Source organism: Triturus cristatus, chromosome 4_2, assembly GCF_964204655.1.
Source record: "Triturus cristatus chromosome 4_2, aTriCri1.1, whole genome shotgun sequence".
NCBI lineage: Eukaryota > Metazoa > Chordata > Amphibia > Caudata > Salamandridae > Triturus > Triturus cristatus.
This window is the reverse complement of record NC_140586.1, coordinates 941,129,304-941,153,320: the sequence shown is the minus strand read 5'-3', so window position 1 is coordinate 941,153,320 and position 24,017 is coordinate 941,129,304. Positions and strand designations below refer to the sequence as shown.

Here is a 24,017-nt window from a genome sequence, read left to right as displayed (position 1 = left end):
CCTTCGCGAGCCGATAGGTAAAGTCCCGGGTCTCAGGAGGGGGCCCGGGTGAAGACTGCAGCGCGGGGCTCTCAGGAGTGAGGGAAGCCCCGCGCCGCGAGAGGAGTAAAAGTCCTACCTCCGCCCCAGCCGGTGAGTGACGAGGGCTGGGGGGGGAAGAGGGGACCGAGGCGCCGGTGCCTACTGCCTGAGCGGCCCCACATGGCAGAGGGCCGCTCCATAGGGGGTAGGTGTATCTTCTGAGCCCCGGTGGCTCCAAAGGGGCATAGTTGTTTTCAGAGCCCCGGTGGCTCCAGCATTTTGGCAGGTTTGTACAGAGCCTGAGTGGCTCCAACACGGGGGCCAAGTTGTTAGTGATCTCAGAGCCTAGATGGCTCCAACGGTAGGCGCGGATGACTTTCAGGAGCCCGTGCGCTCCATGAGGACATGTTATTTTCTGAGCCAGATGGCTCCAACGTTTTGGCATATTGTTCAGGGGCCATTGAGAGCCCATGCCTCCTATTTGCCTTCCACAGCTGCGTAGCACTTAGTGCCAGCTGCAGCGTTTAGGCCCTGTTCTTGTCCCCAGCTGCCCAGCAGGTAGTGGGCAGCTGCTACGTTTAGGTTCTGGCGCAACCTGGACCCTAATGTGATTTAGGTGTTATTGTGCTTTAGATACTAATGTGATTGGGGTGTTAGGAAATGTACTGTGTGTAGTATGTTTTGCGCACCCTGTGTTTTATACCTCTAGATAGGATTTCTGCCTAGGAGGTTGTTTTACCTGTTTAGGTTGATGTTAGGGAGATAATACTTCCCTGTGTGATGTACGCCCCTAGTGTAGTTATACTTAGGTGGCCAGGTCTAATGCGTTAGACTAATGAGAAATTGCATAATGTGTTTATGCCCCTGTGATGGATGCAGGATAGGTCTTATACCTGATTCTAGTGTGATGACGCTCGGGTCATTATTGCGCCAGTAGTTACTGGTTGTGCTCTACAGTGATAATGTGTGTTACAGTTAGTATATGTTCTACATTTGCAATTGGTGATTTGTGCTGATTCTGACAGTGGTCCATGTGGCCCTGTCCCGTGTAAATAGTCCCTTGTAAAATTCTGCCCAGTGCCAGTTGGCACAGTGTAAATTATGTGATTATCATCTAATGTGTTTATTATAATACAAAGGCTATTTTTATATATAACCTTGTGTGGAGTTTCTTTTGTGGTGGGCCTAGGGTGTTGTTGCTGTGTGCGCGCGCAAACGCTTTACACATTGCCTCCGGGATAAGCCTGACTGCTCGTGCCAAGCTACCAAGGGGGTGAGCAGGGGTTATCTTTGGCGTGTAACTCCCCAGCCCTGACTAGAGTGGTGTTTTCTGCCTGGCTTTGGCGCAAGCCCTAGCCAACCAGAGATCCCATTTCTAACAAGTACGAGCTCTGGTTCACACGTGCACACACTGTCATAAGTACGAGCTCTGGTTCACACGTGCACACAATGTCATAAGTAAGAGCTCTGGTCCGCACGTGCACACACTGTCATAAGTACGACCTCTGGTTCGCACGTGCACACACTGTCATAAGTACGACCTCTGGTCCGCATGTGCACACGCTGTCATAAGTACAACCTCTGGTCTGCACGTGCACACACTGTCATAAGGATGACCTCAGGTTCGCACGTGCACGCACTGTCATAAGTACGACCTCTGGTTCATACGTGCACACACTGTCGTAAGTACAACCTCTGGTTCGCACGTGCACATACTGTCATAAGTACGACCTCTGGTTCATACGTGCACACACTGTTGTAAGTACGAGCTCTGGTTCACACGTGCACACACTGTCATAAGTACGACCTCTGGTTCGCACGTGCACACACTGTCATAAGTACGACCTCTGGTTCATACGTGCACACACTGTCATAAGTACGACCTCTGGTCTGCACGTGCACACACTGTCATAAGTACGACCTATGGTCTGCACGTGCACACACTGTCATAAGGACGACCTCTGGTTCGCACGTGCACACACTGTCATAAGTACGACCTCTGGTTCATACGTGCACACACTGTCGTAAGTACGAGCTCTGGTTCACACGTGCACACACTGTCATAAGTACGACCTCTGGTTCGCACGTGCACACACTGTCATAAGTACGACCTCTGGTTCATACGTGCACACACTGTCATAAGTACGAGCTCTGGTTCACACGTGCACACACTGTCATAAATACGACCTCTGGTTCACAAGTGCACACACTGTCATAAGTACGACCTCTGGTTCGCACGTGCACACAGTCATAAGTACGACCTCTGGTTCATACGTGCACACACTGTCGTAAGTACGAGCTCTGGTTCGCACGTGCACACACTGTCATAAGTACGACCTCTGGTTCACATGTGGACACACTGTCATAAGTACGAGGTCTGGTTCACACGTGCACACACTGTCATAAGTACGACCTCTGGTTTACACGTGCACACACTGTCATAAGTACGACCTCTGGTCCGCACGTGCACACACTGTCATAAGTACGACCTCTGGTTTGCACGTGCACACACTGTCATAAGTATGACCTCTGGTTCGCACATGCACACTGTCATAAGTACGACCTCTGGTTCACACGTGGACACACTGTCATAAGTACGACCTCTGGTTCACACTTAGACACACTGTCACAAGTACGACCTCTGGTCCGCACGTGCACACACTGTCATAAGTACGACCTCTGGTTCGCACGTGCACACAATGTCATAAGTACGACCTCTGGTTCGCACGTGCACACACTGTCATAAGTACGAGCTCTGGTTCATACGTGCACACACTGTCATAAGTACGACCTCTTGTTCACAAGTGCACACACTGTCATAAGTGCGACCTCTGGTCCGCTCGTGCACACACTGTCATAAATACGACCTCTGGTCCGCACGTGCACACACTGTCATAAATACGACCTCTGGTCCGCACGTGCACACACTGTCATAAGTGCGACCTCTGGTCCGCTCGTGCACACACTGTCATAAATACGAGCTCTGGTCCGCACGTGCACACTGTGACATATAAGATCCTCTGTGTCCATCTATAATGTTTGTGTCTGAAGTGCACACTCGTGTCTGCAGATGCACACGCGCCTTGACACAGGAATGGACAGGGTTAGACGCTACAGTTTAGGGACAGTGGAGAGAAGACGCCAAATACACCACCAAAGAGATAAGTATTTTAAAAGCTTGCCGTTCAGGGCAGCAACAAACCCGCGCTTTCTGCTCCACCAGCCTGCACTAAAGCGCCTAGTGCGGGTTCTTTAGCGCCAGGAGCTGGGAGCTATAATAACTCTTCTTTCTAAGCGCTACACACGTGTCCTTCATAGAAGACAAGTGGCCACGGGGTGGTGCCTCGGTACAGGGGGGGTTCTCATAGTGCCTGCAGATAGCGCCTGTGTTGTGTTTCCTTCTGCTTTGCTGTGTGTGGCGCTGCTTCGCTTTTACACACTGAAAACGAAACTAGAAGAAATGAGAATAGAAATAAAGAGGGTTCTCTCACGGGTCACAGCAGACACATTCAGATCCGGGGCGGAGCCTCAAACTGCTGACCCGGACGCGCTGTGTGACCCTCTGCAGTCTGTGTCTGGATTCATGCAGTCATCTCTCACGAGGCGCTCACCTCGGGGAGCTTCAGGCTGAGACAGGGCAGGCTGGCAGGAAACTGTCCTAGGTCACCTGTTTGGAGACGGATAATCGACCGGGGCGGGGGCGGCAGCATCACCGGAACCAGGTACCGGAGCTGGAAGATGCGAAATGGATCAGGACATTTCCCTCATTCTGAGGGATGAACACGTGCCTCGTGTGTAGCGCCTCAGTCGGAGCCGCCCACAGTCCTGCCCCCGGCGCCTCTGGGCAGGTCAAGGGGAGCAGTGTCTCTCTTCGGGGCCTGTGCATAGCGCCTCGAGGCTCAGGGCGGAGTCAGAGGCGCTGTATGGGGTGGAATGAACTCTGGGCTCCTCTGTCCTTAATGAGAATCCTTCACCGAGAGCTCCTGTGAGAAGCACCGAGAGGCCTGTCCAGGGGTCAGAGGAGGTGAGGCCTGTCCAGGACCTGCAAAGGAGGTGAGGCCTGTCCACGGGTGTAGAGGAGGTGAGGCCTGTCCAGGGTGATGAGAGGAGGAGAGGCCTGTCCAGGTGTGCAGAGGAGGAGAGGCCTGTCCAGGTGTGCAGAGGAGGAGAGGCCTGTCCAGGTGTGCAGAGGAGGAGAGGCCTGTCCAGGGGTGCAGAGGAGGTGAGGCCTGGCCCAGGGGGTGCAGAGGAGGTGAGGCCTGGCCCAGGGGGTGCAGAGGAGGTGAGGCCTGGCCCAGGGGGTGCAGAGGAGGTGAGGCCTGTCCCAGGGGGTGCAGAGGAGGTGAGGCCTGTCCCAGGGGGGTGCAGAGGAGGTCAGGCGTGCACTGGGGTGCACAGGAGGTGAGGCCTGTCCAAGGGGGAGCAGAGGAGGTGAGGCATGTCCTATCCAGGGGGTTAAGAGCAGGTGAGGCCTGTCCAGGGGTGCAGAGGAGGTGAGGCATGTCCTGGGCTGGGGGTGCAGAGGAGGTGAGGCCTGTCCAGTGGTGCAAAGGAGGTGAGGCCTGTCCAGGGGTGCACAGGAGGTGAGGCCTGTCCAGGGGTTGCAGAGAAGGTGAGGCCTGTCCGGGGGGGGGTACAGAGAAGGTGAGGCTTGTCCAAAGGGTGCAAGGGAGGGGAGGCATGTCCTTTTCAGGGGGGGGTTGCAAAGAAGGTGAGGCCTGCCCAGGGGTGCACATGAGGTGAGACCTGTAGAGAGGGAGCAGAGGAGGTGAGGCCTGTCCAGGGGTGCAGAGGTGATGAGGCCTGCAAAGCGGGTGCAGGAGAGTTGAGGCCTGTTCCGCGGGGGTGCAGGGGAGGTGAGGCCAGTCCAGGGGTGCAGAGGTGATGAGGCCTGCAAAGCGGGTGCAGGAGAGTTGAGGCCTGTTCCGCGGGGGTGCAGGGGAGGTGAGGCCAGTCCAGGGGTGCAGAGGTGATGAGGCCTGCAAAGCGGGTGCAGGAGAGTTGAGGCCTGTTCCACGGGGGTGCAGGGGAGGTGAGGCCAGTCCAGGGGTGCAGAGGGGGTGGTGCCTGTCCTGGGCTGGTGGTGCAGAGGAGGTGAGGCGTATCCGGGAGGGGTGCAGAGGAGGTGAAGCCTGTCCAGGGGGATGCAGAGTGGTTGAGGCCTGTCCAGGAGGATGCAGAGGAGGCGAGGCCTATCCTGGGGTGCAGAGGAGGTGAGGCCTGTCCCGGGGTGCAGAGGAGGTGAGGCCTGTCCTGAGGGGTGCTGGGGAGATGCCTGTCCAGGGGAAGCAGAGCAGGTGAGGCCTGTCCAGGGTTCAGAGGAGGTGAAGCATGTCCTGTCCAGGGAGTTAAGAGCAGGTGAGGCCAGTCCAGGGGTGCAGAGGAGGTGGTGCCTGTCCTGGGCTGGTGGTGCAGAGGAGGTGAGGCGTATCCGGGAGGGGTGCAGAGGAGGTGAAGCCTGTCCAGGGGGATGCAGAGTGGTTGAGGCCTGTCCAGGAGGATGCAGAGGAGTGGAGGCCTGTCCTCTGCTGGGATGAAACCTGCCCTGTAGGGGTAGGAGGTGAGGCCTGTCCTGTCCTCTTGGTATGAAGAGTGTGGACCGCCTCAGCCGCTGCTCTCACCGCCCAGAGATGCTCCTTTCCAGGCAATTAATTTTATTTTAAGAGCTCATAATCCGAGTTTTTGAAATGTATCCGGCGTTACCAGAGAGCCCCAGATGGCTCCTGACAAAGGCACACATTTCCTCGATTCATGGAGTTTATTTTTTAAACCACTGTCTTTAGTGAATTAACCAAGACTAAAACTCCCAGAATGCACTTACGTATTACATGAAAGTACAGGCATGAATTTTCGGGTACCACTCTACAGAAATATTTGGCGCCTCCCGGGGCATCGTGGCAGAGAAGAGTAGAACAGTTAATGTGCAAGGGCTTCCTTTCTCGGCCTCTTTCTGCAGATTGTGAGTCCAGTGAGATCTGTGATAATATGAATCTCTCTCAAGGAGATTTCACTCAGTTTTATCTGTTTCATGGAGAAATACAATGAAAAACAGGGGGTGCAAGTCCAGCGCCCCCGTCTCTGGTGTCCTTGGATCTCTGAACTGACCCTTCCCTAGTCCTGCAAGAGAGGACAAACCAGATGTTTAGTCTTGCCTCTCAAAGGGAGCGAGAGCGGGCTCCGTATCCTGGCCACCAGGCCCCGGCTCATGTCCTGGTCCACACAAGCCTCTGGCTCACGTGCTGGTCCTCACTAGGCCCCGGCTCACGTCCTGGTCCACACAAGGCCCCGGCTCACGTCCTGGTCCACACAAGGCCCCGGCACACGTCATGGTCCACACAAGGCCCCGTCTCACGTCCTGGTCCTCACAAGGTCCCGGCTCACGTCCTGGTCCTCACAAGGCCCCGGCTCACGTCATGGTCCTCACAATGCCCCAGCACACGTCCTGGTACTCACAAGGCCCCGGGTCACGTCCTGGTCCATCAGGTCCCGGCTCACGTCCTGGTCCACCAGGCCCAACCTCACGTCCTGGTCCTCACAAGGCCCTGGCTCACGTCCTGGTCCACCAGGCTCCAGCTCACATCCTGGTCCACCAGATCCCGGCTCACGTCTTTGTCCACCAGGCCCACGCTCACGTCCTGCTCCTCACAAGGCCCGGCTCACGTCCTGGTCCACCAGGCCCAAGCTCACGTCCTGGTCCTCACAAGGCCCCGGCTCACGTCCTGGTCCACCAGGCTCCAGCTCACATCCTGGTCCACCAGACCACGGCTCACGTCTTCGTCCACCAGGCCCACGCTCACGTCCTGCTCCTCACAAGGCCCCCGATCACGTCCTGGTCCACCAGGCTCCAGCTCACGTCCTGTTTCACCAGGCCCCGGCTCATGTCCTGCTCCACACAAGGCCCTGGCTCACGTCCTGATCCTCACAAGGCCCTGGCTTACGTCCTGATCCTCACAAGGCCCCAGCTCACGTCCTGGTCCTCACAAGGCCCTGGCTCACGTCTTGGTCCTCACCAGGCCCTGGCTCACGTCCTGGTCCTCACAAGGCCCTGGCTCACGTCCTGGTCCTCACAAGGCCCCGGCTCACGTCCTGGTCCATCAGGCCCCGGCTCACGTTCTGGTCCACCAGGCCCAAGCTCACGTCCTGGTCCTCACAAGGCCCCGGCTCACATCCTGGTCCACCAGGCTCCAACTCACGTCCTGGTCCTCACAAGACCCCGGCTCACATCCTGGTCCACCAGACCCCGGCTCACGTCTTCGTCCACCAGGCCCATGCTCACGTCCTGCTCCTCACAAGGCCCGGCTCACATCCTGGTCCACCAGGCCCCAGCTCACGTCCTGGTCCTCACAAGGCCTTGGCTCACATCCTGGTCCACGAGACCACGGCTCACGTCTTTGTCCACCAGGCCCACGCTCACGTCCTGCTCCTCACACGGCCCCCGCTCACGTCCTGGTCCACCAGGCTCCAGCTCACGTCCTGTTTCACCAGGCCCCGGCTCATGTCCTGCTCCACACAAGGCCCTGGCTCACGACCTGGTCCTCACAAGGCCCCGGCTCACGTCCTGGTCCACCAGACCCTGGCTTACGTCCTGGTCCACACAAGGCCCCGGCTCACGTCCTGGTCCACACAAGGCCCCGGCTCACGTCCTGGTCCACACAAGGCCCCGGCTCACGTCCTGGTCCACACAAGGCCCCGGCTCACGTCCTGGTCCACACAAGGCCCCGGCTCACGTCCTGGTCCACACAAGGCCCCGACTCACGTCCTGGTCCTCACAAGGCCCCGGCTCACGTCCTGGTCCTCACAAGGCCCCGGCTCACGTCCTGGTCCTCACAAGGCCCCGGCTCACGTCATGGTCCTCACAATGCCCCAGCACACGTCCTGGTACTCACAAGGCCCCGGGTCACATCCTGGTCCATCAGGTCCCGGCTCACGTCCTGGTCCACCATGCCCAAGCTCACGTCCTGGTCCTCACAAGGCCCCGGCTCATGTCCTGGTCCACCAGGCTCCAGCTCACGTCCTGGTCCTCACAAGGCCCCGGCTCACATCCTGGTCCACCAGACCCCGGCTCACGTCTTTGTCCACTAGGCCCACGCTCACGTCCTGCTCCTCACAAGGCCCGGCTCACGTGTTTGTCCACCAGACCCACGCTCACGTCCTGCTCCTCACAAGGCCCGGCTCACGTCCTGGTCCACCAGGCCCCAGCTCACGTCCTGGTCCTCACAAGGCCTTGGCTCACGTCCTGGTCCACCAGGCCCCGGCTCACATTCTGGTCCGCACAAGGCCCCAGCTCACATCTTGGCCCACACAAACCACCGGCTCATGTCCTGGTACTCACAAGGCCCTGGCTCATGTCCTGGTACTCACAAGGCCCTGGCTCACGTCCTGGTCCTCACAAAGCCCTGGCTCACGTCCTGATCCACCAAACCCCTGCTCACGTCCTGGTCCATACCAGGCCCAGGCTCACGTCCTGGTCCTCACAAGGCCCTGGCTCACGTCCTGGTCCTCACAAGGCCCTGGCTCACGTCCTGGTCCTCACAAGGCCCTGGCTCACGTCCTGGTCCTCACAAGGCCCTGGCTCACGTCCTGGTCCTCACAAGGCCCTGGCTCACGTCCTGGTCCTCACAAGGCCCTGGCTCACGTCCTGGTCCTCACAAGGCCCTGGCTCACGTCCTGGTCCTCACAAGGCCCTGGCTCACGTCCTGGTCCTCACAAGGCCCTGGCTCACGTCCTGGTCCTCACAAGGCCCTGGCTCACGTCCTGGTCCTCACAAGGCCCTGGCTCACGTCCTGGTCCACCAGGCCCTGGCTCACGTCCTGGTCCACCAGGCCCTGGCTCACGTCCTGGTCCACCAGGCCCTGGCTCACGTCCTGGTCCACCAGGCCCTGGCTCACGTGCTGGTCCTCCCAAGGTCCCAGCTAATGTCCTGGTCCTCACAATGCCCCAGCTCATGTCCTGGTCCTCACAAGGCCCCAGTACACATCTTGGTCTTCACCAGGCCCTGATCACATCCTCATCCTCACTAGACTCTGGCTCACATCCTCATCCTCAATAGACTCTGGCTCACATCCTCATCCTCATCCTCACTAGACTCTGGCTCACATCCTCATCCTCACTAGACTCTGGCTCACATCCTCATCCTCACTAGACTCTGGCTCACATCCTCATCCTCACTAGACTCTGGCTCACATCCTCATCCTCACTAGACTCTGGCTCACATCCTCATCCTCACTAGACTCTGGCTCACATCCTCATCCTCACTAGACTCCGGCTCACGTCCTGGTCCCTACCAGGTTCCGACACATGTCCTGGTCCTCACAAGGCCCCAGCTCACTTCCTGGTCCTCACAAGGCACTGATCACATCCTGGTCCTCACCAGGCTCCGGCTCACATCCTGGTCCTCACCAGGCTCCGGCTCACATCCTGGTCCTCACCAGGCTCCGGCTCACATCCTGGTCCTCACCAGGCTGCGGCTCACATCCTGGTCCTCACCAGGCTGCGGCTCACATCCTGGTCCTCACCAGGCTCCGACTCACGTCCTGGTCCATACCAGGCCCCTGCTCACTTCCTGGTCCTCACTAGACTCCGGCTCACATCCTGGTCCTCACCAGGCTCAGGCTCACGTCCTGGTCCTCACAAGCCCCTGACTCATGTCCTGGTCTTCAACAGGCCCTGATCACGTCCTCGTCCTCACCAGACTCCGGCTCACGTCCAGGTCCTCGCCAAGCCGGAGAGGGAGATCAATTGGTTGTTGGCCCACAATGCCACCTCAAACAGGAAGCAGACATATGCAAATCAGCTTTAGACTCCTTCCAATAGGAGCAGTCCAGCCTGAAGAGCCAATCCAGATCCTTTCTGAACCGGAACACAATCGACCCAAGACCGGTTTCAACCTATCTGGGCCTTGACTGTAGGGTGCGGCTTGATTCCAGCGGTGCAGCGAGAACGGGACCCACATCTGGGCACACCTAGCGTATTTATGAATAAGCAAAATGATGGGTGGAATGTTTGAGTTCATCCCAGGCTCTGGTAATTACTCTGGGACACATCCAAGCCCAACCTTCTTGTTCTTGCCCTCCGTTGCACCCCAGCGTGCAGCCAATTAGAGTGTTTTAGGCAACATTACTTCCAGATGTCTGCTCCAGTAGTCACAGCAGTTCTAACTCTAAGGATTCGCCTGTCTCTCTGTTCCTGATGTTCACCAAACTAACGAAGGCCACGGTGAACAAGCAGCTCACCAAATAACTTGAGTCCCACCAACTTCTGCACAAAGTCCATCCAGAGCTCTAACAAAGCTCTCTGCAGAGACCGTGCTAGCTAAAGCCACGTGGGATGTTAGAGACATTATGTATGGAGGTGGGGGCTCTGACCAGATTAGATCTGTCTGCAGCCTTTGACACCATCTCACACTCCACTTTACTACAGAGATTGCAGATGGTGGGTCTTACCTGCTTGGTTCTTATCCTTTTTGAAAGATCTGACCCAAGCGGTGGCATCAGCTAACTTCAGATCAACCCCTAAGACAATTCCCCCTTCCCGGCCCCCCCCGGCTGGTTATGAGCCACAATCTTTTCAATCTTTACATGGTCCACTTAGCCAGCCTGATCGAGTCATTCGATATCACCTCTACTCGATGATATACAGATCATTAGATTAGAAGAAAATACACCTGATCAAGTCATTCGATAAGCGATATCACCTCTACTCGATGAATCTGAAATCATTAGATTAGAAGAAAATACGCCTGATCGAGCCATTCGATATCACCTCTACTCGAATGTACACAAATCATTAGATTAGAATTAAATACAGATAAAATGGCCAGTAATTTCAGGAACTGCCGCCAGGAAGTCGCTGATTGGATGAGCTCAAACTCCCTGGCGCTAAACAGTGAAAAGAACGGAAATAGTGGTATTTGGGTCCGGAGCCTCGTGGCACAAAGGGTGGAGGCCGGTGTCGTTGGGAGCTCTGTCCACCCCTTTCCATCAGGTCAGCAACTTGGGAGTTTGGGTGGACTTGCATCTGTCCCTAAAAGGATACATTAAAATCACCTGCTCTCCAGGCTTCTGACTGCTGAAAGTTATCAGAATAATACTTCCATTCATCCCTGCTTCATCTAGGAGGGACCTGGTACTGGTTCTGATCCTATTGAGAATGGATTCCTGCATCTCTTTATACGTAGGCATATCTGAATATCGCCTTCATAGATTGTTGCTGCTACAAAAACAGCAGTTGGGCTGGTTCTGAGGTTAATAAAATCAAGGTCGATCTCCAACAAACTGGTCAAATTGCACCGGCTTCCTGTCCTGAAAAGATGTCAATATAAAGCACTTTATGTCATAAATGCTCTACAATCAGGGGGTTCATTCTTATATGTCCTCGCTTTTTGCCTGGTATCAGCTGGCCGAGTGGTGAGATCCCATCATGCTTTGCGGCGAAAAGTCTCTAAGTTTACGAAGAACAGAATACATGGCTGCTCTCTGCCTGTGGTGACTGCAGTTACCTGGAATGGAATGCCCTTCCACCTGCCCTGTGTGCCCAAGAAAACATGAGTTCTTTCAGGAAACAAATCAAAACCTTTCTGTTCATGTTCAGGGGCTGTGGGATTTTGATACTTATGTGCTCATATTAGCGCTAGGACACTTCTTTCCCGAACTAGCTGTGCAGCGCTATATAAATTGGCTCTCACATTATGTCATAAGCCATCGATCTCTGGGCAACACATCGTTGCAGCTATAGATGCCCTAGGAGGAGGAAAGGCTCCGGGATCTGAAGGTCAGGTGTAGAGTTTTACAAAGCTTAGAAATAAATACCGGACTTATATCTGCTGGAGGTGTATGCCGAGGCATTGGAGGGAGGTGTGTCGCTGCCGTCTATAAGTGACACAATCATATCAGGGCCCCCCCAAGCCTGGAAAAGACCCTGCTAAGTGTACCTCTTATCGCCCTCTGTCACTGCTTCACTGTGATTGTAAATTCCTGCCTGAGGTGATGTGATTCGGCTATCCTTCCTACTAGAGGAAATAGTCTCCCCGGTACAGTCGGGATTTGTCCCACATAAATCCACAGCGGTTCACCTACGGCCGGTATTCGCAGTGCTGCATCGGGAAAACACACACATGAAGGCTGGTGATGCCGATAAGGTGTTTGACACCCTGGAATAGCCTTTTATGATTGAGACATTTAGGCTCAGGGAGTTTGAGATCACTCATGAAGCTGCTGGACACACAGCCTATGGCCTGAGTTTACGTAAATGGGCTCAACTCAGACGCCATTCAGATCGCCTGGGGCACTGGGCTGGGGCGCCCTCTGTCACCTGTTCTTTATACCAGGAACGAACCCTTAGGCCCGTGAACTCCAGGAGAGGCATACCATAACCATACTGGGCTGACACCTTTTAGACACTGAAACCAAGAAGAAAACACATCTTTATAAATTGACAGGTTTATAGTCACGGTGGCCAGGCCTGGAGGTGGGTTGAGAGTTGAGAAGGTCAGATGACGGAACTCCAGAGTTCAATTGTTCGAAATCATTGCAGTTAGAGGTTTTCTAGACGGGTCCGCAGTCCTCTGGAGATCTGGTCTTTATTGAAGAGTAGAAAATAAAATATCCTCTTGGAATCAAAAGTATCATCAAATAGGTATAGCCACCATTCAATCCACTCTACTCAATCACATCTACACAAGATCAGTTAATTATACATTTATACCACCAAGAAAGAAATTCCACATAATAGCTTTAATATAAAAAAATACAACTCATGTTATTTCCTTTGTACGTAAAAAGGAGAATATATATGTGACTCCTTATAAACAGTTCCAATTTTAATCCCCGAGTACAAAATATAAGTTGGCGTACTAAAACACTTCAGATAAAAATACATGAGGTACTGGCATCAGTGTGGGTTTAATGTGCTGAGAAGTTTGATACCAAACTTCCCAGGTTTCTGTGTAGCCATTATGGTGTTGTGGAGTTCGTATTGACAAACTCCCAGCACCATATACTCTTAATGGCAGCACTGTACTTACAATGCCCATGAATGGACTTTGGCACTGTAGGCGTACAGGGCTCATTCACCTGTCCCCTCACCACTGGCATAGTGCACCCAGCTGGAGGGGTGGCTGATCTAGGCCATGGCAGTGGGTTGTATGCATGGCACACAGGGATGTGTGCCATGTCGACTCTTCACTTTGTTCTGCATCAAAACGCGCAGCCTGCAAAGGCAGTGTGTGTGTGTAGAGGCACAGGGCCTCTAAGGGTGGCACAATAAGTGCTGCAGCCCTTAGAGGTCTTCCCTGGTCACAGTGCCCTGGGTACCTGTGGTACCATTTACCAGGGGCTGACCTGTGGCCAGAGATGCCCATTGGGTTAGTTTTGGGGAAAGAACACAGGCCCTGGGAACTGATTGTTATCATAGATAAACTTCTCCTCAAATTTGGCCGTGAATAACACGGCCAGCTCTGGGGCAAAAGGACAACCCATCACTGTCCCTTTGATTTCCTCTCCATGGGCAGCTCGCTGGTGTGACAGTGTCTCGGTGAAAACACGTTGCGATGTCTGCCCCAGTAGTCATGGCGGAAGGTCGAGTAGTCACAGTGGAAGGATCTCCTTCTTGGGTCTGAGGTGCTGATGTTATCGCAGAAGCGCAACGACGGTAGAGTCAGCAGTGGTTGTCTGCATCTTCCCCTCTGCGCTCTCCGAATCAGTTTTTTTTATTTGGCAGTTGACACTGGCAAGAGAGACACAACCTCTACACAGACTTGCTCAGTCAGGGAGGCTGGGGGACCCTGGGCGCTTCACAGGACTTCTCGGCACTCTGCCACATTTCCTCTGTTCCTTCTGGGCCGTTCCTCACAACGGGCTCTGCTGCTGGTCCTCCTCAAAGGGCCGGCAGACTTCTTCCGGACGAGGCTCTCTCCTCTTCCCTCTCGTCAGACAGGCAGCTCACAGGGCCACTGCCCGAGGCAATAGTTTCATCCCGGAAGACTTGCAGAAACCAGGCAATGTGCCCTCGCCTACGGGGGAGTCACGATCAGGGATACTTATCTTGAAACAGCGGCTCTTCTTGTCGGGCAGTTAAGCAACTTCAGTTACAACAAAGCCGATATGTTTGCGACCCACTTTTCTGTGTTATTTTCAGACCCTGAATGCTTATTCCCTGTCTGGGTTTACTGGTTTCCCTGGTTGCATTTTATCGTCCATTTTCTTCTGCAGCACAAACAAGGGCTTTGTGCTGTGTGATTGCTGCTCACGGCAGGTGGTGATGATGCTGCCTCCATGCGGGAATACGTACAACACGAGCACAGTCCGCGTGAACCTTCTCAAAGGCGTTCCTGACTCCATCCCTCCACCCGTGTGTCCAAAGTTACACCCTTCTCATCTGGATCGCTGACAATATGGCCCATCTTGTGCCATGTTAGATAATGGGGAATCGAACATGGATGCGACTGGTAACAACATACATACACATGTGTACACAATATAGAGCCCTGCTACCTTATATTATAAATACAAGTCTCAAAATTCAAACGGGGATGCCAATGCAGGGTCTGGTCATGACACATGAATGGAACTTTATTCAATGCCCTGTAGGCATCACAGCCACCCTCTCACAGGAAAAATGGCCTGTTCAGCTGGTGACCTTCAAGAACATGGTACACTGCCACCACTACTCACTGTACATAGCCAGGGACACAGACCGTAGTCTTTGCCCCACCAACTGTGTGATTTTAGTGTCCTTCTGCGTCCCCAGATCCAGGCTCTGGGTCTTCGGGTCAATTTTGGGCCTAGTCATGCAGTGCGCACGCAGTATCTTCTGCCTGCTGAGGCCAAAATAAAATCAGGATACCAGAGTCACTTGCAGTTCCGTCTCTCAAGGCAAGGGTGCACGCGCCTTGGCCAAGGTGGGGGATAGGGTGACCCAGCAGGGCTCAGCCAGTCTATATTGTTGTCTTCCCCTAAAACAATTGGCCTCTGATATTTACATTTATTTATTTTAGCCTTCATTTGTAAAATCAGAATATACTGCAGCAGAACTTTGAGCTGTATGAGGGTCCTGCCAATCAGGGCAGAGTGGGAGGAATTGTAATATAATATACACATCTAAAATGAAGAGAAATTGCTAGTTAAACTATTCTGTATGAAGTGGTCAATTGCTTAGTGTTATAATTTCTGAGTCTTTGTCTCAAACTGGAGGGTCGCTAATTTGAATCCTGGTTGGTGCACTAGGGAATAGTGACTTGTATATTTACAGTGCTATGACATCCCTGCCTGTGAGAGACAGCACTTTGAGTAGGAAAGCCAATAGTTTAAAGAAAGAATTAAACAACATATAAATACGCTACACAAATTATAGGATGGGCTGTAGAGAGTATCAGATCAGTTGAGCATATTTAGCAAAAAGAGAGATCGTGTAAATGCTTACCGTGCTATCAGATGTTAAATTTTTAGTAACCGCAATCATACTGTAGCTAGTGTTAACCTTTTTTTTAGGTTCTTATGAAAATACTGCATTCCAGATGTACTGGTAACAACCTTACAGTAATCTTAAAAATAATTACTCTTTGTCACCGGGAACCTCCAGGTTTGTCGCGCCCTCGGGTGGTCTGCTCCATTGTCCGCACTCATCTAGTGCAGCTGGGTGATGCCAGCACAACTGGAACAGCCTGGAGGGCGCAGACAGCTCAGCTATGCAAGTCCTGCTTGTTTGTTGCTGGTTGGCAGGAACTGCCGGGCAGCAAGGATCCCGTAGTGAGTGTCCACATGCCAGTTTGTGGATCGTGTTCGCAACCCAACCCAACCATATCAGCATGCTACGCATCTTTGCCGCCACCACTCAAACAAACAGACCCAGGAGTTACAAATTAGCCATGGCGGCTCCGGGCCATTGCTTACATTGATGGCCCCATCCAGGTCTCTGGCCCTCTGGAGAGCTATCTAAACAGAGGACATGCCCTTTTGAGAAGCTGGTAACCCCAGTGCTTCTTCGAACAGTTCTTTTATCGTGGCGCTCCATTTTACGCGACCAACTCTCACCCCAATGGCCTCCTCAACATGGTGTGATGTTTGGGTGACATTCGTTCTGCGAAGTCCTGAAGTGTGCATAAAGCACAAGCCCGAAACCCATCAACCTTTATCTTCCAGGATCCAAACCTAACAAGAAGAACAAACGCAGAACTCAAATGTTTGGATAGACCAATGTCACAGTCACAGTTTGATGCACTGTAGTCGTTCACTGTATTAGCAAGTCTTTTGTAATTAGGCGCTCCTACCTGGAGACGGTTGTTATGTGGTCACTATTAATAAGGGTTTATTGTCCGCCATTGCAGACATAGACACTGTCTACCTTGATACTTCTGCTTTTCCTTAACCTTTGTGTTGTTCTAAAAGCACCAGTAACCTTAATAAGACAAGTTGGTAAGCTTTATAATGTTGTCTATCAGTTGTCGCTTTGTCCCCTTCTTGTAAAATATGCAGCTAAACTTGAAATAAGAACATTTTGTCTTGAGAATAGCTATTGTTGCCGGTGATTTCTTGTATTGCAGCACAGCAAGGCCTCTATTCTAAATCGAACATTGATTATTCAAATAGTATTGATTTCATTCCAGTGTCTTTTGCACCATTAAGGCGATAAATAATATGTTGACCTCATATTTGAGTTGGATCGGTTTATCCTATTAGAGTCCTGTCCTTCGTCGTCGTTTTCTAGTGAGCGGCCTATGCTCTAGAGTGTCATACGGGCTCTCCCTTTCCTTTTACTTCGACAGTGTTTGCCTTTAGAGATGCTGATATGGAGCGCGGAGACCTGCAGTTAAGCAGCTCTGAACGAGTGAATGAAATCCATGCTGGTGGTTTGTGCTGGGAACGTGCCTTTGCTGTTTATTTCTTCAGTCTTGCCTCCTTCGAGGTGCACACATTGTCAGATCAGGGGACAGAGGCACAGAAATAGTAGGATTTGCCTACTACTAAACAGTTTAAGTCTGATGAACGCAGAACTACTTTTTCCAAAGTTTATTACTTGGCCAACTTATATTCTGGTGAATAGTCCATGAGAGTGGCCGATGTGTACCCCCCAGAGGCGATGTCTATGTGGTAATCAAACTTTCGTGTCATCGGTAGGCTAAGGTAAGGTAAGATTTATTCACCACTCACTCAACGGCACCAGGAAAGTAACTGCTGGGAACAATACTGGCAACACTCCTGGCAACACAACAACAACACTCCTGGCAACGCCTCAACAACACTCCTGGCAACGTATCAGCAACATTCCAGGAGCCGCAGGAAGGAATCTTTAGTTAAAGATGCATCACCCCAGTCCAGGAGCCGCAGGAAAGGAATCTGTAGTTAAAGATGCATCACCACGGTCCAGGAGCCGCAGGAAGGAATCTGTAGTTAAAGATGCATCACCAATCAATCAATCATAGCATTTGTACAGCGCACTACATACCCGTGAGGGTCTCAAGGCGCTAGGGGGGAACACTGCTACTGTTCGAAGAGCCAGAGTCTCCTGAAGGTTAGGAGGTCTTCGGTCAGCCGTAGGCGGATGGGGAGGGTGTTCCACGTCTTGGCGGCGAGGTGTGAGAATGATCTGCTGCCGGCGGTCTCTCTTCGGATGCGGGTGGACGGTGACGAGGGCAAGGTCTACGGAGCGGAGCTGCGCGTGGGGGTGTAGAGGCTAAGTCAGCTGTTGAGGTACACTGGTCCGGTGTCGTGGAGTGCCTTGTGTGCGTGGGTGAGGAGCTTGAAGGTTATCCTCTTGTTGATGGGGAGCCAGTGCAGGTCTCTCAGGTGGGGTGTGATGTGGCTGTGGCGAGGGATGTAGAGGATCAGGCGTGCGGAGGCGTTCTGGATGCGTTGGAGCCGTTTCAGGAGTTTGGCCAGGGCTCCTGCGTAGAGTGCGTTGCCGTAGTCCAGACTACTGCTGACGAGGGCCTGGGTGACCGACCTAGTTTCGGTGGGGATCCACTTGAAGATCCTGCAAAGCATGCGGAGGGTGTTGAAGCAGGAGGAGGAGACGGTGTTGACCTGCTTCGTCATGGAGAGGGTGGAGTCGAGGATGACCCCTAGGTTGCGTGCATGGTCGGTGGGTGTAGGGGGTGCTCCTAGTGCAGTCGGCCACCAGGAGTTGTCCCAGGCTGAGAGGGTAGATCCGAGGATGAGGACCTCCGTCTTGTCCGAGTTCAGCTTCAGTCAGCTGTTTCTCATCCAGTCGGTGACCGCCTTCATTCCTTCGTGGAGGTTGGTTTTTGCGGTGTGGGGTTCATTGGTGAGGGAGAGTATCCGCTGGGTGTCGTTGGCATAGGAGATGATGTTTAGGTCGTGCTGTCGGGCGACGTGGGCTAGCGGTGCCATATAGAATGTTGAACAATGTTGGGCTTAGGGATGAGCCTTGGGGTACGCCGCAGATGACATCGGTGGCTTCGGAGCGGAAGGGGGGAGGCGGACGCTCTGAGTTCTGCCGGAGAGGAAGGAGGTGGTCCAGTCCAGGGCCTTCTCTTGGATTCCGGCGTCATAGAGGGGTGCTCTTAGTGTGCGGTGGCAGACTGTGTCGAAGGCGGCTGACAGGTCCAGAAGGATGAGGGCCGCGGTTTCTCTGTTGTCGAGCAGGGTCCTGATGTCGTCGGTGGCGGCGATGAGGGCAGTTTTGGTGCTGTGGTTGCTGCGGAACCCGGACTGGGATGGGTCCAGGATGTTGTTCTCTTCGAGGAAGCTGATCAGTTGTTTGTTGATGGCTTTTTCAATGACCTTCGCAGGGAACGGGAGCAGGGAGATGGGTCGGAAGTTCTTGAGGTCCTTGGGGTCCGCCTTGGGTTTCTTGAGTAAGGCGTTGATCTCTGCGTACTTCCAGCTCTCCGGGAAGGTTGCTGTCTCGAAGGAGATGTTGATGGTTTTCGGGAGCTGGGGTGCGATGGTGCTGCTGACTCTGTTGAAGATGTGGTATGGGCAGGGGTCTTCTGGGGATCCGGAGTGGACGGTGTTCACCACAGTGCAGGAGCCGCAGGAAGGAATCTGTAGTTAAAGGTGCATCACCACAGTCCAGGAGCCGCATGAAGGAATCTGTAGTTAAAGATGCATCACCACAGTCCAGGAGCCGCAGGAAAGAAATCTGTAGTTAAAGACGCATCACCACAGTCCAGGAGCCGCAGGAAAGAAATCTGTAGTTCAAGATGCATCACCACAGTCCAGGAGCCGCAGGAAGGAATCTGTAGTTAAAGACGCATCACCACAGTCCAGGAGCCGCAGGAAAGAAATCTGTAGTTAAAGAGGCATCACCACAGTCCAGGAGCTGCAGGAAGGAATCTGTAGTTAAAGAGGCATCACCACAGTCCAGGAGCCGCAGGAAAGGAATCTGTAGTTAAAGACGCATCACCACAATCCAGGAGCCACAAGCAAGGAATCTGTAGTTAAAGACGCATCACCACAGTCCAGGAGCTGCAGCAATGAATCTTTAGTTAAAGATGCATCACCACTGTCAGGGCCCATTTTTAAAGGCACAGTTTTACTTACAACTTTAGGATGGTTGTAAACACCCCCGATCTTGGACATAAATGGGGGAGAGGCATACATTTACTGAGTGATTACTGAAGCTCAATTTGTAGGTCAGGGTTAAACACAGTCTCCTTGTTGCACAGTTTCCTAGTGCAATAAACCACACGTGGGGTGGTGGAGATTGTGAGGGAGAGGCCGAGGGACTACAATCCCAGGATAGGGACCTGTATAGTGGCCCTGTCGAGAAGTAACCTTTGGTGTCTATTTCCACTGTCTTTAGGTAAAGTGGTAAAGCCGGGATTAGATGTTATGTCTAGTGGTGATGTGGGCACACACCACTGAATTGCCCACCTTGTTAAGGGTTGTGTCAAGGATTTTTTTACCTCATTTGCTAGATGTATTGAGCATATTTATAAGTGCCTTCCCACCAATATTTTCATGTAAGAAGGTTGAGACCTTTTCTTTTAGCCGTGGAGCAAAAGCTGCTTGTTGTAGGGGACTACCTTCCCCACAACCAGTCCATGACACTACTAACTAGAGTAGTCAGTTTCCAGTAACGTGTCCCTGAACACCTACTAGCTCTTCCTTCTATGTTTGTGTTCTGAGCCCCTCCTTCTTCCCTCTGACCCACCAAGGATGTTTGGTCTGTTTGTAAAGGCACTTTTGTGTACTGGATTCATGTGAGGTGCAAAGCCCATTTCAGGTTTCTCCATTGTATCTACGTAGCCTCTAAAGTTGTGTGCTGTTCCATAACGTTAGTGACAATCTGCATTCTCTCCTCTCACTGCATGCTCCGTCGCTGCTTTTTAGAGTCTCTCCTCGTATTGAAATTCTTTGTAAAGCAGATGACCCTTGTAGGAAAGATTATAATCTCTCTGACACCACTTGGTACGTAATATCCCATACCTGGCCCAAAAAATACGGTGCACAGTCAATATATCGATGTTGTAATATCGACCTACCTTAATATCGAGTTTTTTATATTGTAGATACAGAATATCGAGAGCAAGAATATCGGTGACCACAATATCGACCTTAAGGTAAGGAATATCGTTTTATTTAATATCGATGTAAGTAATATCGATGTCAGTAATATTGATGTAAGTAATATCGTTAGCAAAAATATAGTTGTTAATAATATCGACATTTATATTAGTGTTATGTATTTTAGTATGTATTTCATATGTATGTGTTTAATATTTTTTGTAATGTATTTTATTTATTCTTAAATACATGTATGAAATGTTTAGAAAATATTTCAAAATTTGCAGGTAAATTTTGCATTTTAGTATTAGAGCGGGTTGTGGGTTTACAGGGGAATAGGGAGGGAAGTCATTTATTTATATTAAATTAAATAATATTTTTTATTAAATATAAATTAATTTTAATAAAATGTTGCGTTTTAGTATTAGAGCGGGTTGTGGGTTTATAGGGGAATAGGGTGGGAAGTAATTTAATTATATTAAATTAAATGATAATTGTTATTAAATATAAATTCATTTTAATAAAAATTTGCGTTTTAGTATTGGAGTGGGTTGTGGGTGTATAGGGGAATAGGGTGGGAAGTAATTAAATTATATTAAATATGACTTTTTATTAAATATAAATTAATTGTAATAAAATATTGTGTTTTAGTTCTGTTGCAGTTTGTAGGTTTATAGGGTAATAGGGTGGGAAGTAATTTAATTATAATTAAGTAATTAATATTTGTATGTAATTGTATTTATTCTTAATGTATTATTAATTAATAATTGCCATGTTTAATAAATATATTAATTAATAATTTTATTAATTATAAATAATTAGTTATTTTATTGTTATTGATAATCACATTGTTTATTTAATAAATGGTAATTATTTTTATTAATTGATTAATTGTTAATTATATTAATTTTGTTAATTGTTTATGTGAATCATGTTGTGTGTTTATATGGAAATAGGGTGGGAACTAATTTATTATAATTAAGTAATTATTTGTTTTAATTATTATTTATTAGCTTATTGTTAAATAATTAATAATTGGTAAATATTTTTTTATTAATTGATACAAAAATGGTGTTATTTTTTATGTGTAGTGTGGTGTTGGTTTATAGAGGAATATATTTGGAAGTAATGTATTTTAGTTAAGTAATTATTATTTTTAAATTAATATTACATTATTGATAATTAATTACTAATTCATTATTTTTAATTAATTGTTACTTAAAATAATGTTGTTCTTTTTTATGTGTAGTGTATTTATAGGGGAATAGAGTGAGATGTAATTTAATGTTAACTACGTAAATATTTCTTTTATTGATATTTCTTTATAAAAAATTTTAATGACGTTTTTAGAATGTTATTATTTTTATTAAAATATTTAAATTATAAGTGTGTAAAATTAACACCTACGCTATCCACCACTTTCCCTACTGTTGCACTTACTGGAGTGGGAATAGTAATTTTAACCCTTACGCTATTCCACAATTTCTCTACTGTTGCATTCATGGGAGTGGGAATAGTCATTTTAATTTCTACGCTATCCAACACTTTCCCTACTGTTGCACTCATTGGAGTGGGAATAGTAATTTGTACCCCTACGCTATCCAACATTTTCCCTACCGTTGCACTCACTGGAGTAGGAATAGTAATTTTAACCCGTACGCTATCCAACACTTTCTCTACTGTTGCACTTTTGGGAGTGGAAATAGTAATTTTAATTTCTACGCTATCCAACACTTTCCCTACTGTTGCACTCACTGGAGTAGGAATAGTAATTTTTATAGTTAAGCTATCCAATATTTTCCCTACTGTTGCACTCACTGGAGTGGGAATAGTAATTTTTACAGTTACGCTTTCCAATATTTTCCCTACTGTTGCAATAACTGTATTAGGAATTGTAATTTTTACCCCTACACTATCCAACATTTACTCTACTGTTGCATTGTTTGTAGTTAGAATAGTAATTTTATTTCCTGCACTATTTAATATTATTTGTAGTGTTTTATTTATTGTAGTATATCATTATTTTTTTAATATTAAAACTTATTGTAAGTTTTTTTATTTGTTATATATATTTGTGTTTGTTTATTTCAATTATAGTTGTATGTGTATATATGTATTTATAATTTTTAAAAATTGTTTTAACAATTTAGAAGTTATGAAAATAATTATTAATTAATGTTATCAAGTAAGTATATATATCATATATATTACATGTATATATTTAGTTTATTTTTACATTATATATACTAGTTATTTTTAAATATTTAAAAAGATTTTTAAGTATGTTTCTTTTAATTATAAATAATATTTAGTTATTTTACATTATATTTTTAACTTTAAAAAAAACAAATATTTTTAACAACGATATTTTTTACATCGATAATTGTGTTTCGATATTTTTGTACGTACCTTAATGTAGATTGGGTGTCGATATTTTTTTAGGTCGATTTTCTGTCCGTCAATATTCCGTCAGTGATTCAAAAAAAAAAACTGACTGCATAATTTACTATATGGCAATACTTCCTTGAAATATTGCTCATTTTGCCCATGCTTCGGTCTATATGAAACTAGTCTTTGCCCTCCCACCCTCTTGTCCACACAGTACCCTGAATCCTGCCACCTAGTACATGCTCACCTCTCAAGAGAACTTTCTGACAGAATAGAACTTTTCCTGCTGGTGTACACTGAACACTTTGTTAGTAACTCCACTGGGTGCAATCCCATTGGTGCCTGGCCTGTGTTATTGCATTTTTTGCATCAGATTCTCCGAATGCCTCACCTGTGTTATTGCATTGACTGCATCAATCCTAGTACCTGGCCTGTGGTATTGCATTGTTTGCATCATCCCTAGTGCCTTGGCCTGTGTTAATGCATTGTTTGCATTAGATTCTCCTAGTGCCTGGTCTGTATTATTGTATTGTTTCGTCAGATTCTCCTAGTGCCTGGCCTGTGTTATTGCATTGTTTGCATCAGATTCATCTAGTGCCTGGCCTGTGTTATTGCATTGTTTGCATCGGAGTCTCCTAGTGCCTGGTCTGTGTTATTGCATTGTTTGCGTCAGAGTCTCCTAGTGCCTGGCCTGTGTTATTGCATTGTTTGCGTCAGATTCACCTAGTGCCTGGTCTGTGTTATTGCATTGTTTGCGTCAGATTCACCTAGTGCCTGGCCTGTGTTATTGCATTGTTTGCATCAGATTCGCCTAGTGCCCGGCCTGTCTTATTGTATTGTTTCGTCAGATTCTCCTAGTGCCTGGCCTGTGTTATTGCATTGTTTGCGTCAGATTCACCTAGTGCCTGGTCTGTGTTATTGCATTGTTTGCGTCAGATTCACCTAGTGCCTGGCCTGTGTTATTGCATTGTTTGCATCAGATTCGCCTAGTGCCCGGCCTGTCTTATTGTATTGTTTCGTCAGATTCTCCTAGTGCCTGGCCCGTGTTATTGCATTGTTTGCATCGGAGTCTCCGAGTGCCTGGCCTGTGTTATTGCATTGTTTGCATCGGAGTCTCCGAGTGCCTGGTGTGTGTTATTGCAT

At 49.6% G+C, this 24,017-nt stretch overlaps 1 protein-coding gene across 3 annotated transcripts in view; it reads left to right on the top strand.

Annotated features, from left to right (window-relative positions):
* Positions 1 to 3,577: 3,577 nt before the first annotated feature.
* LOC146839004 (uncharacterized) overlaps positions 3,578 to 24,017 on the top strand; it is a 44,105-nt gene continuing 23,665 nt past the window's right edge. Inside the window, exons 1-2 of one of the 3 annotated variants that reach the window (XM_085603036.1) lie at positions 3,578 to 4,074; positions 20,492 to 20,542. The gene's annotated coding sequence lies outside the window, so the exon portion shown is untranslated. Of the gene's footprint in view, positions 4,244 to 20,491; positions 20,543 to 24,017 lie in introns of all 3 variants that reach the window. The other 2 variants (XM_085603035.1, XM_085603037.1) reach the window with 2 other exon arrangements.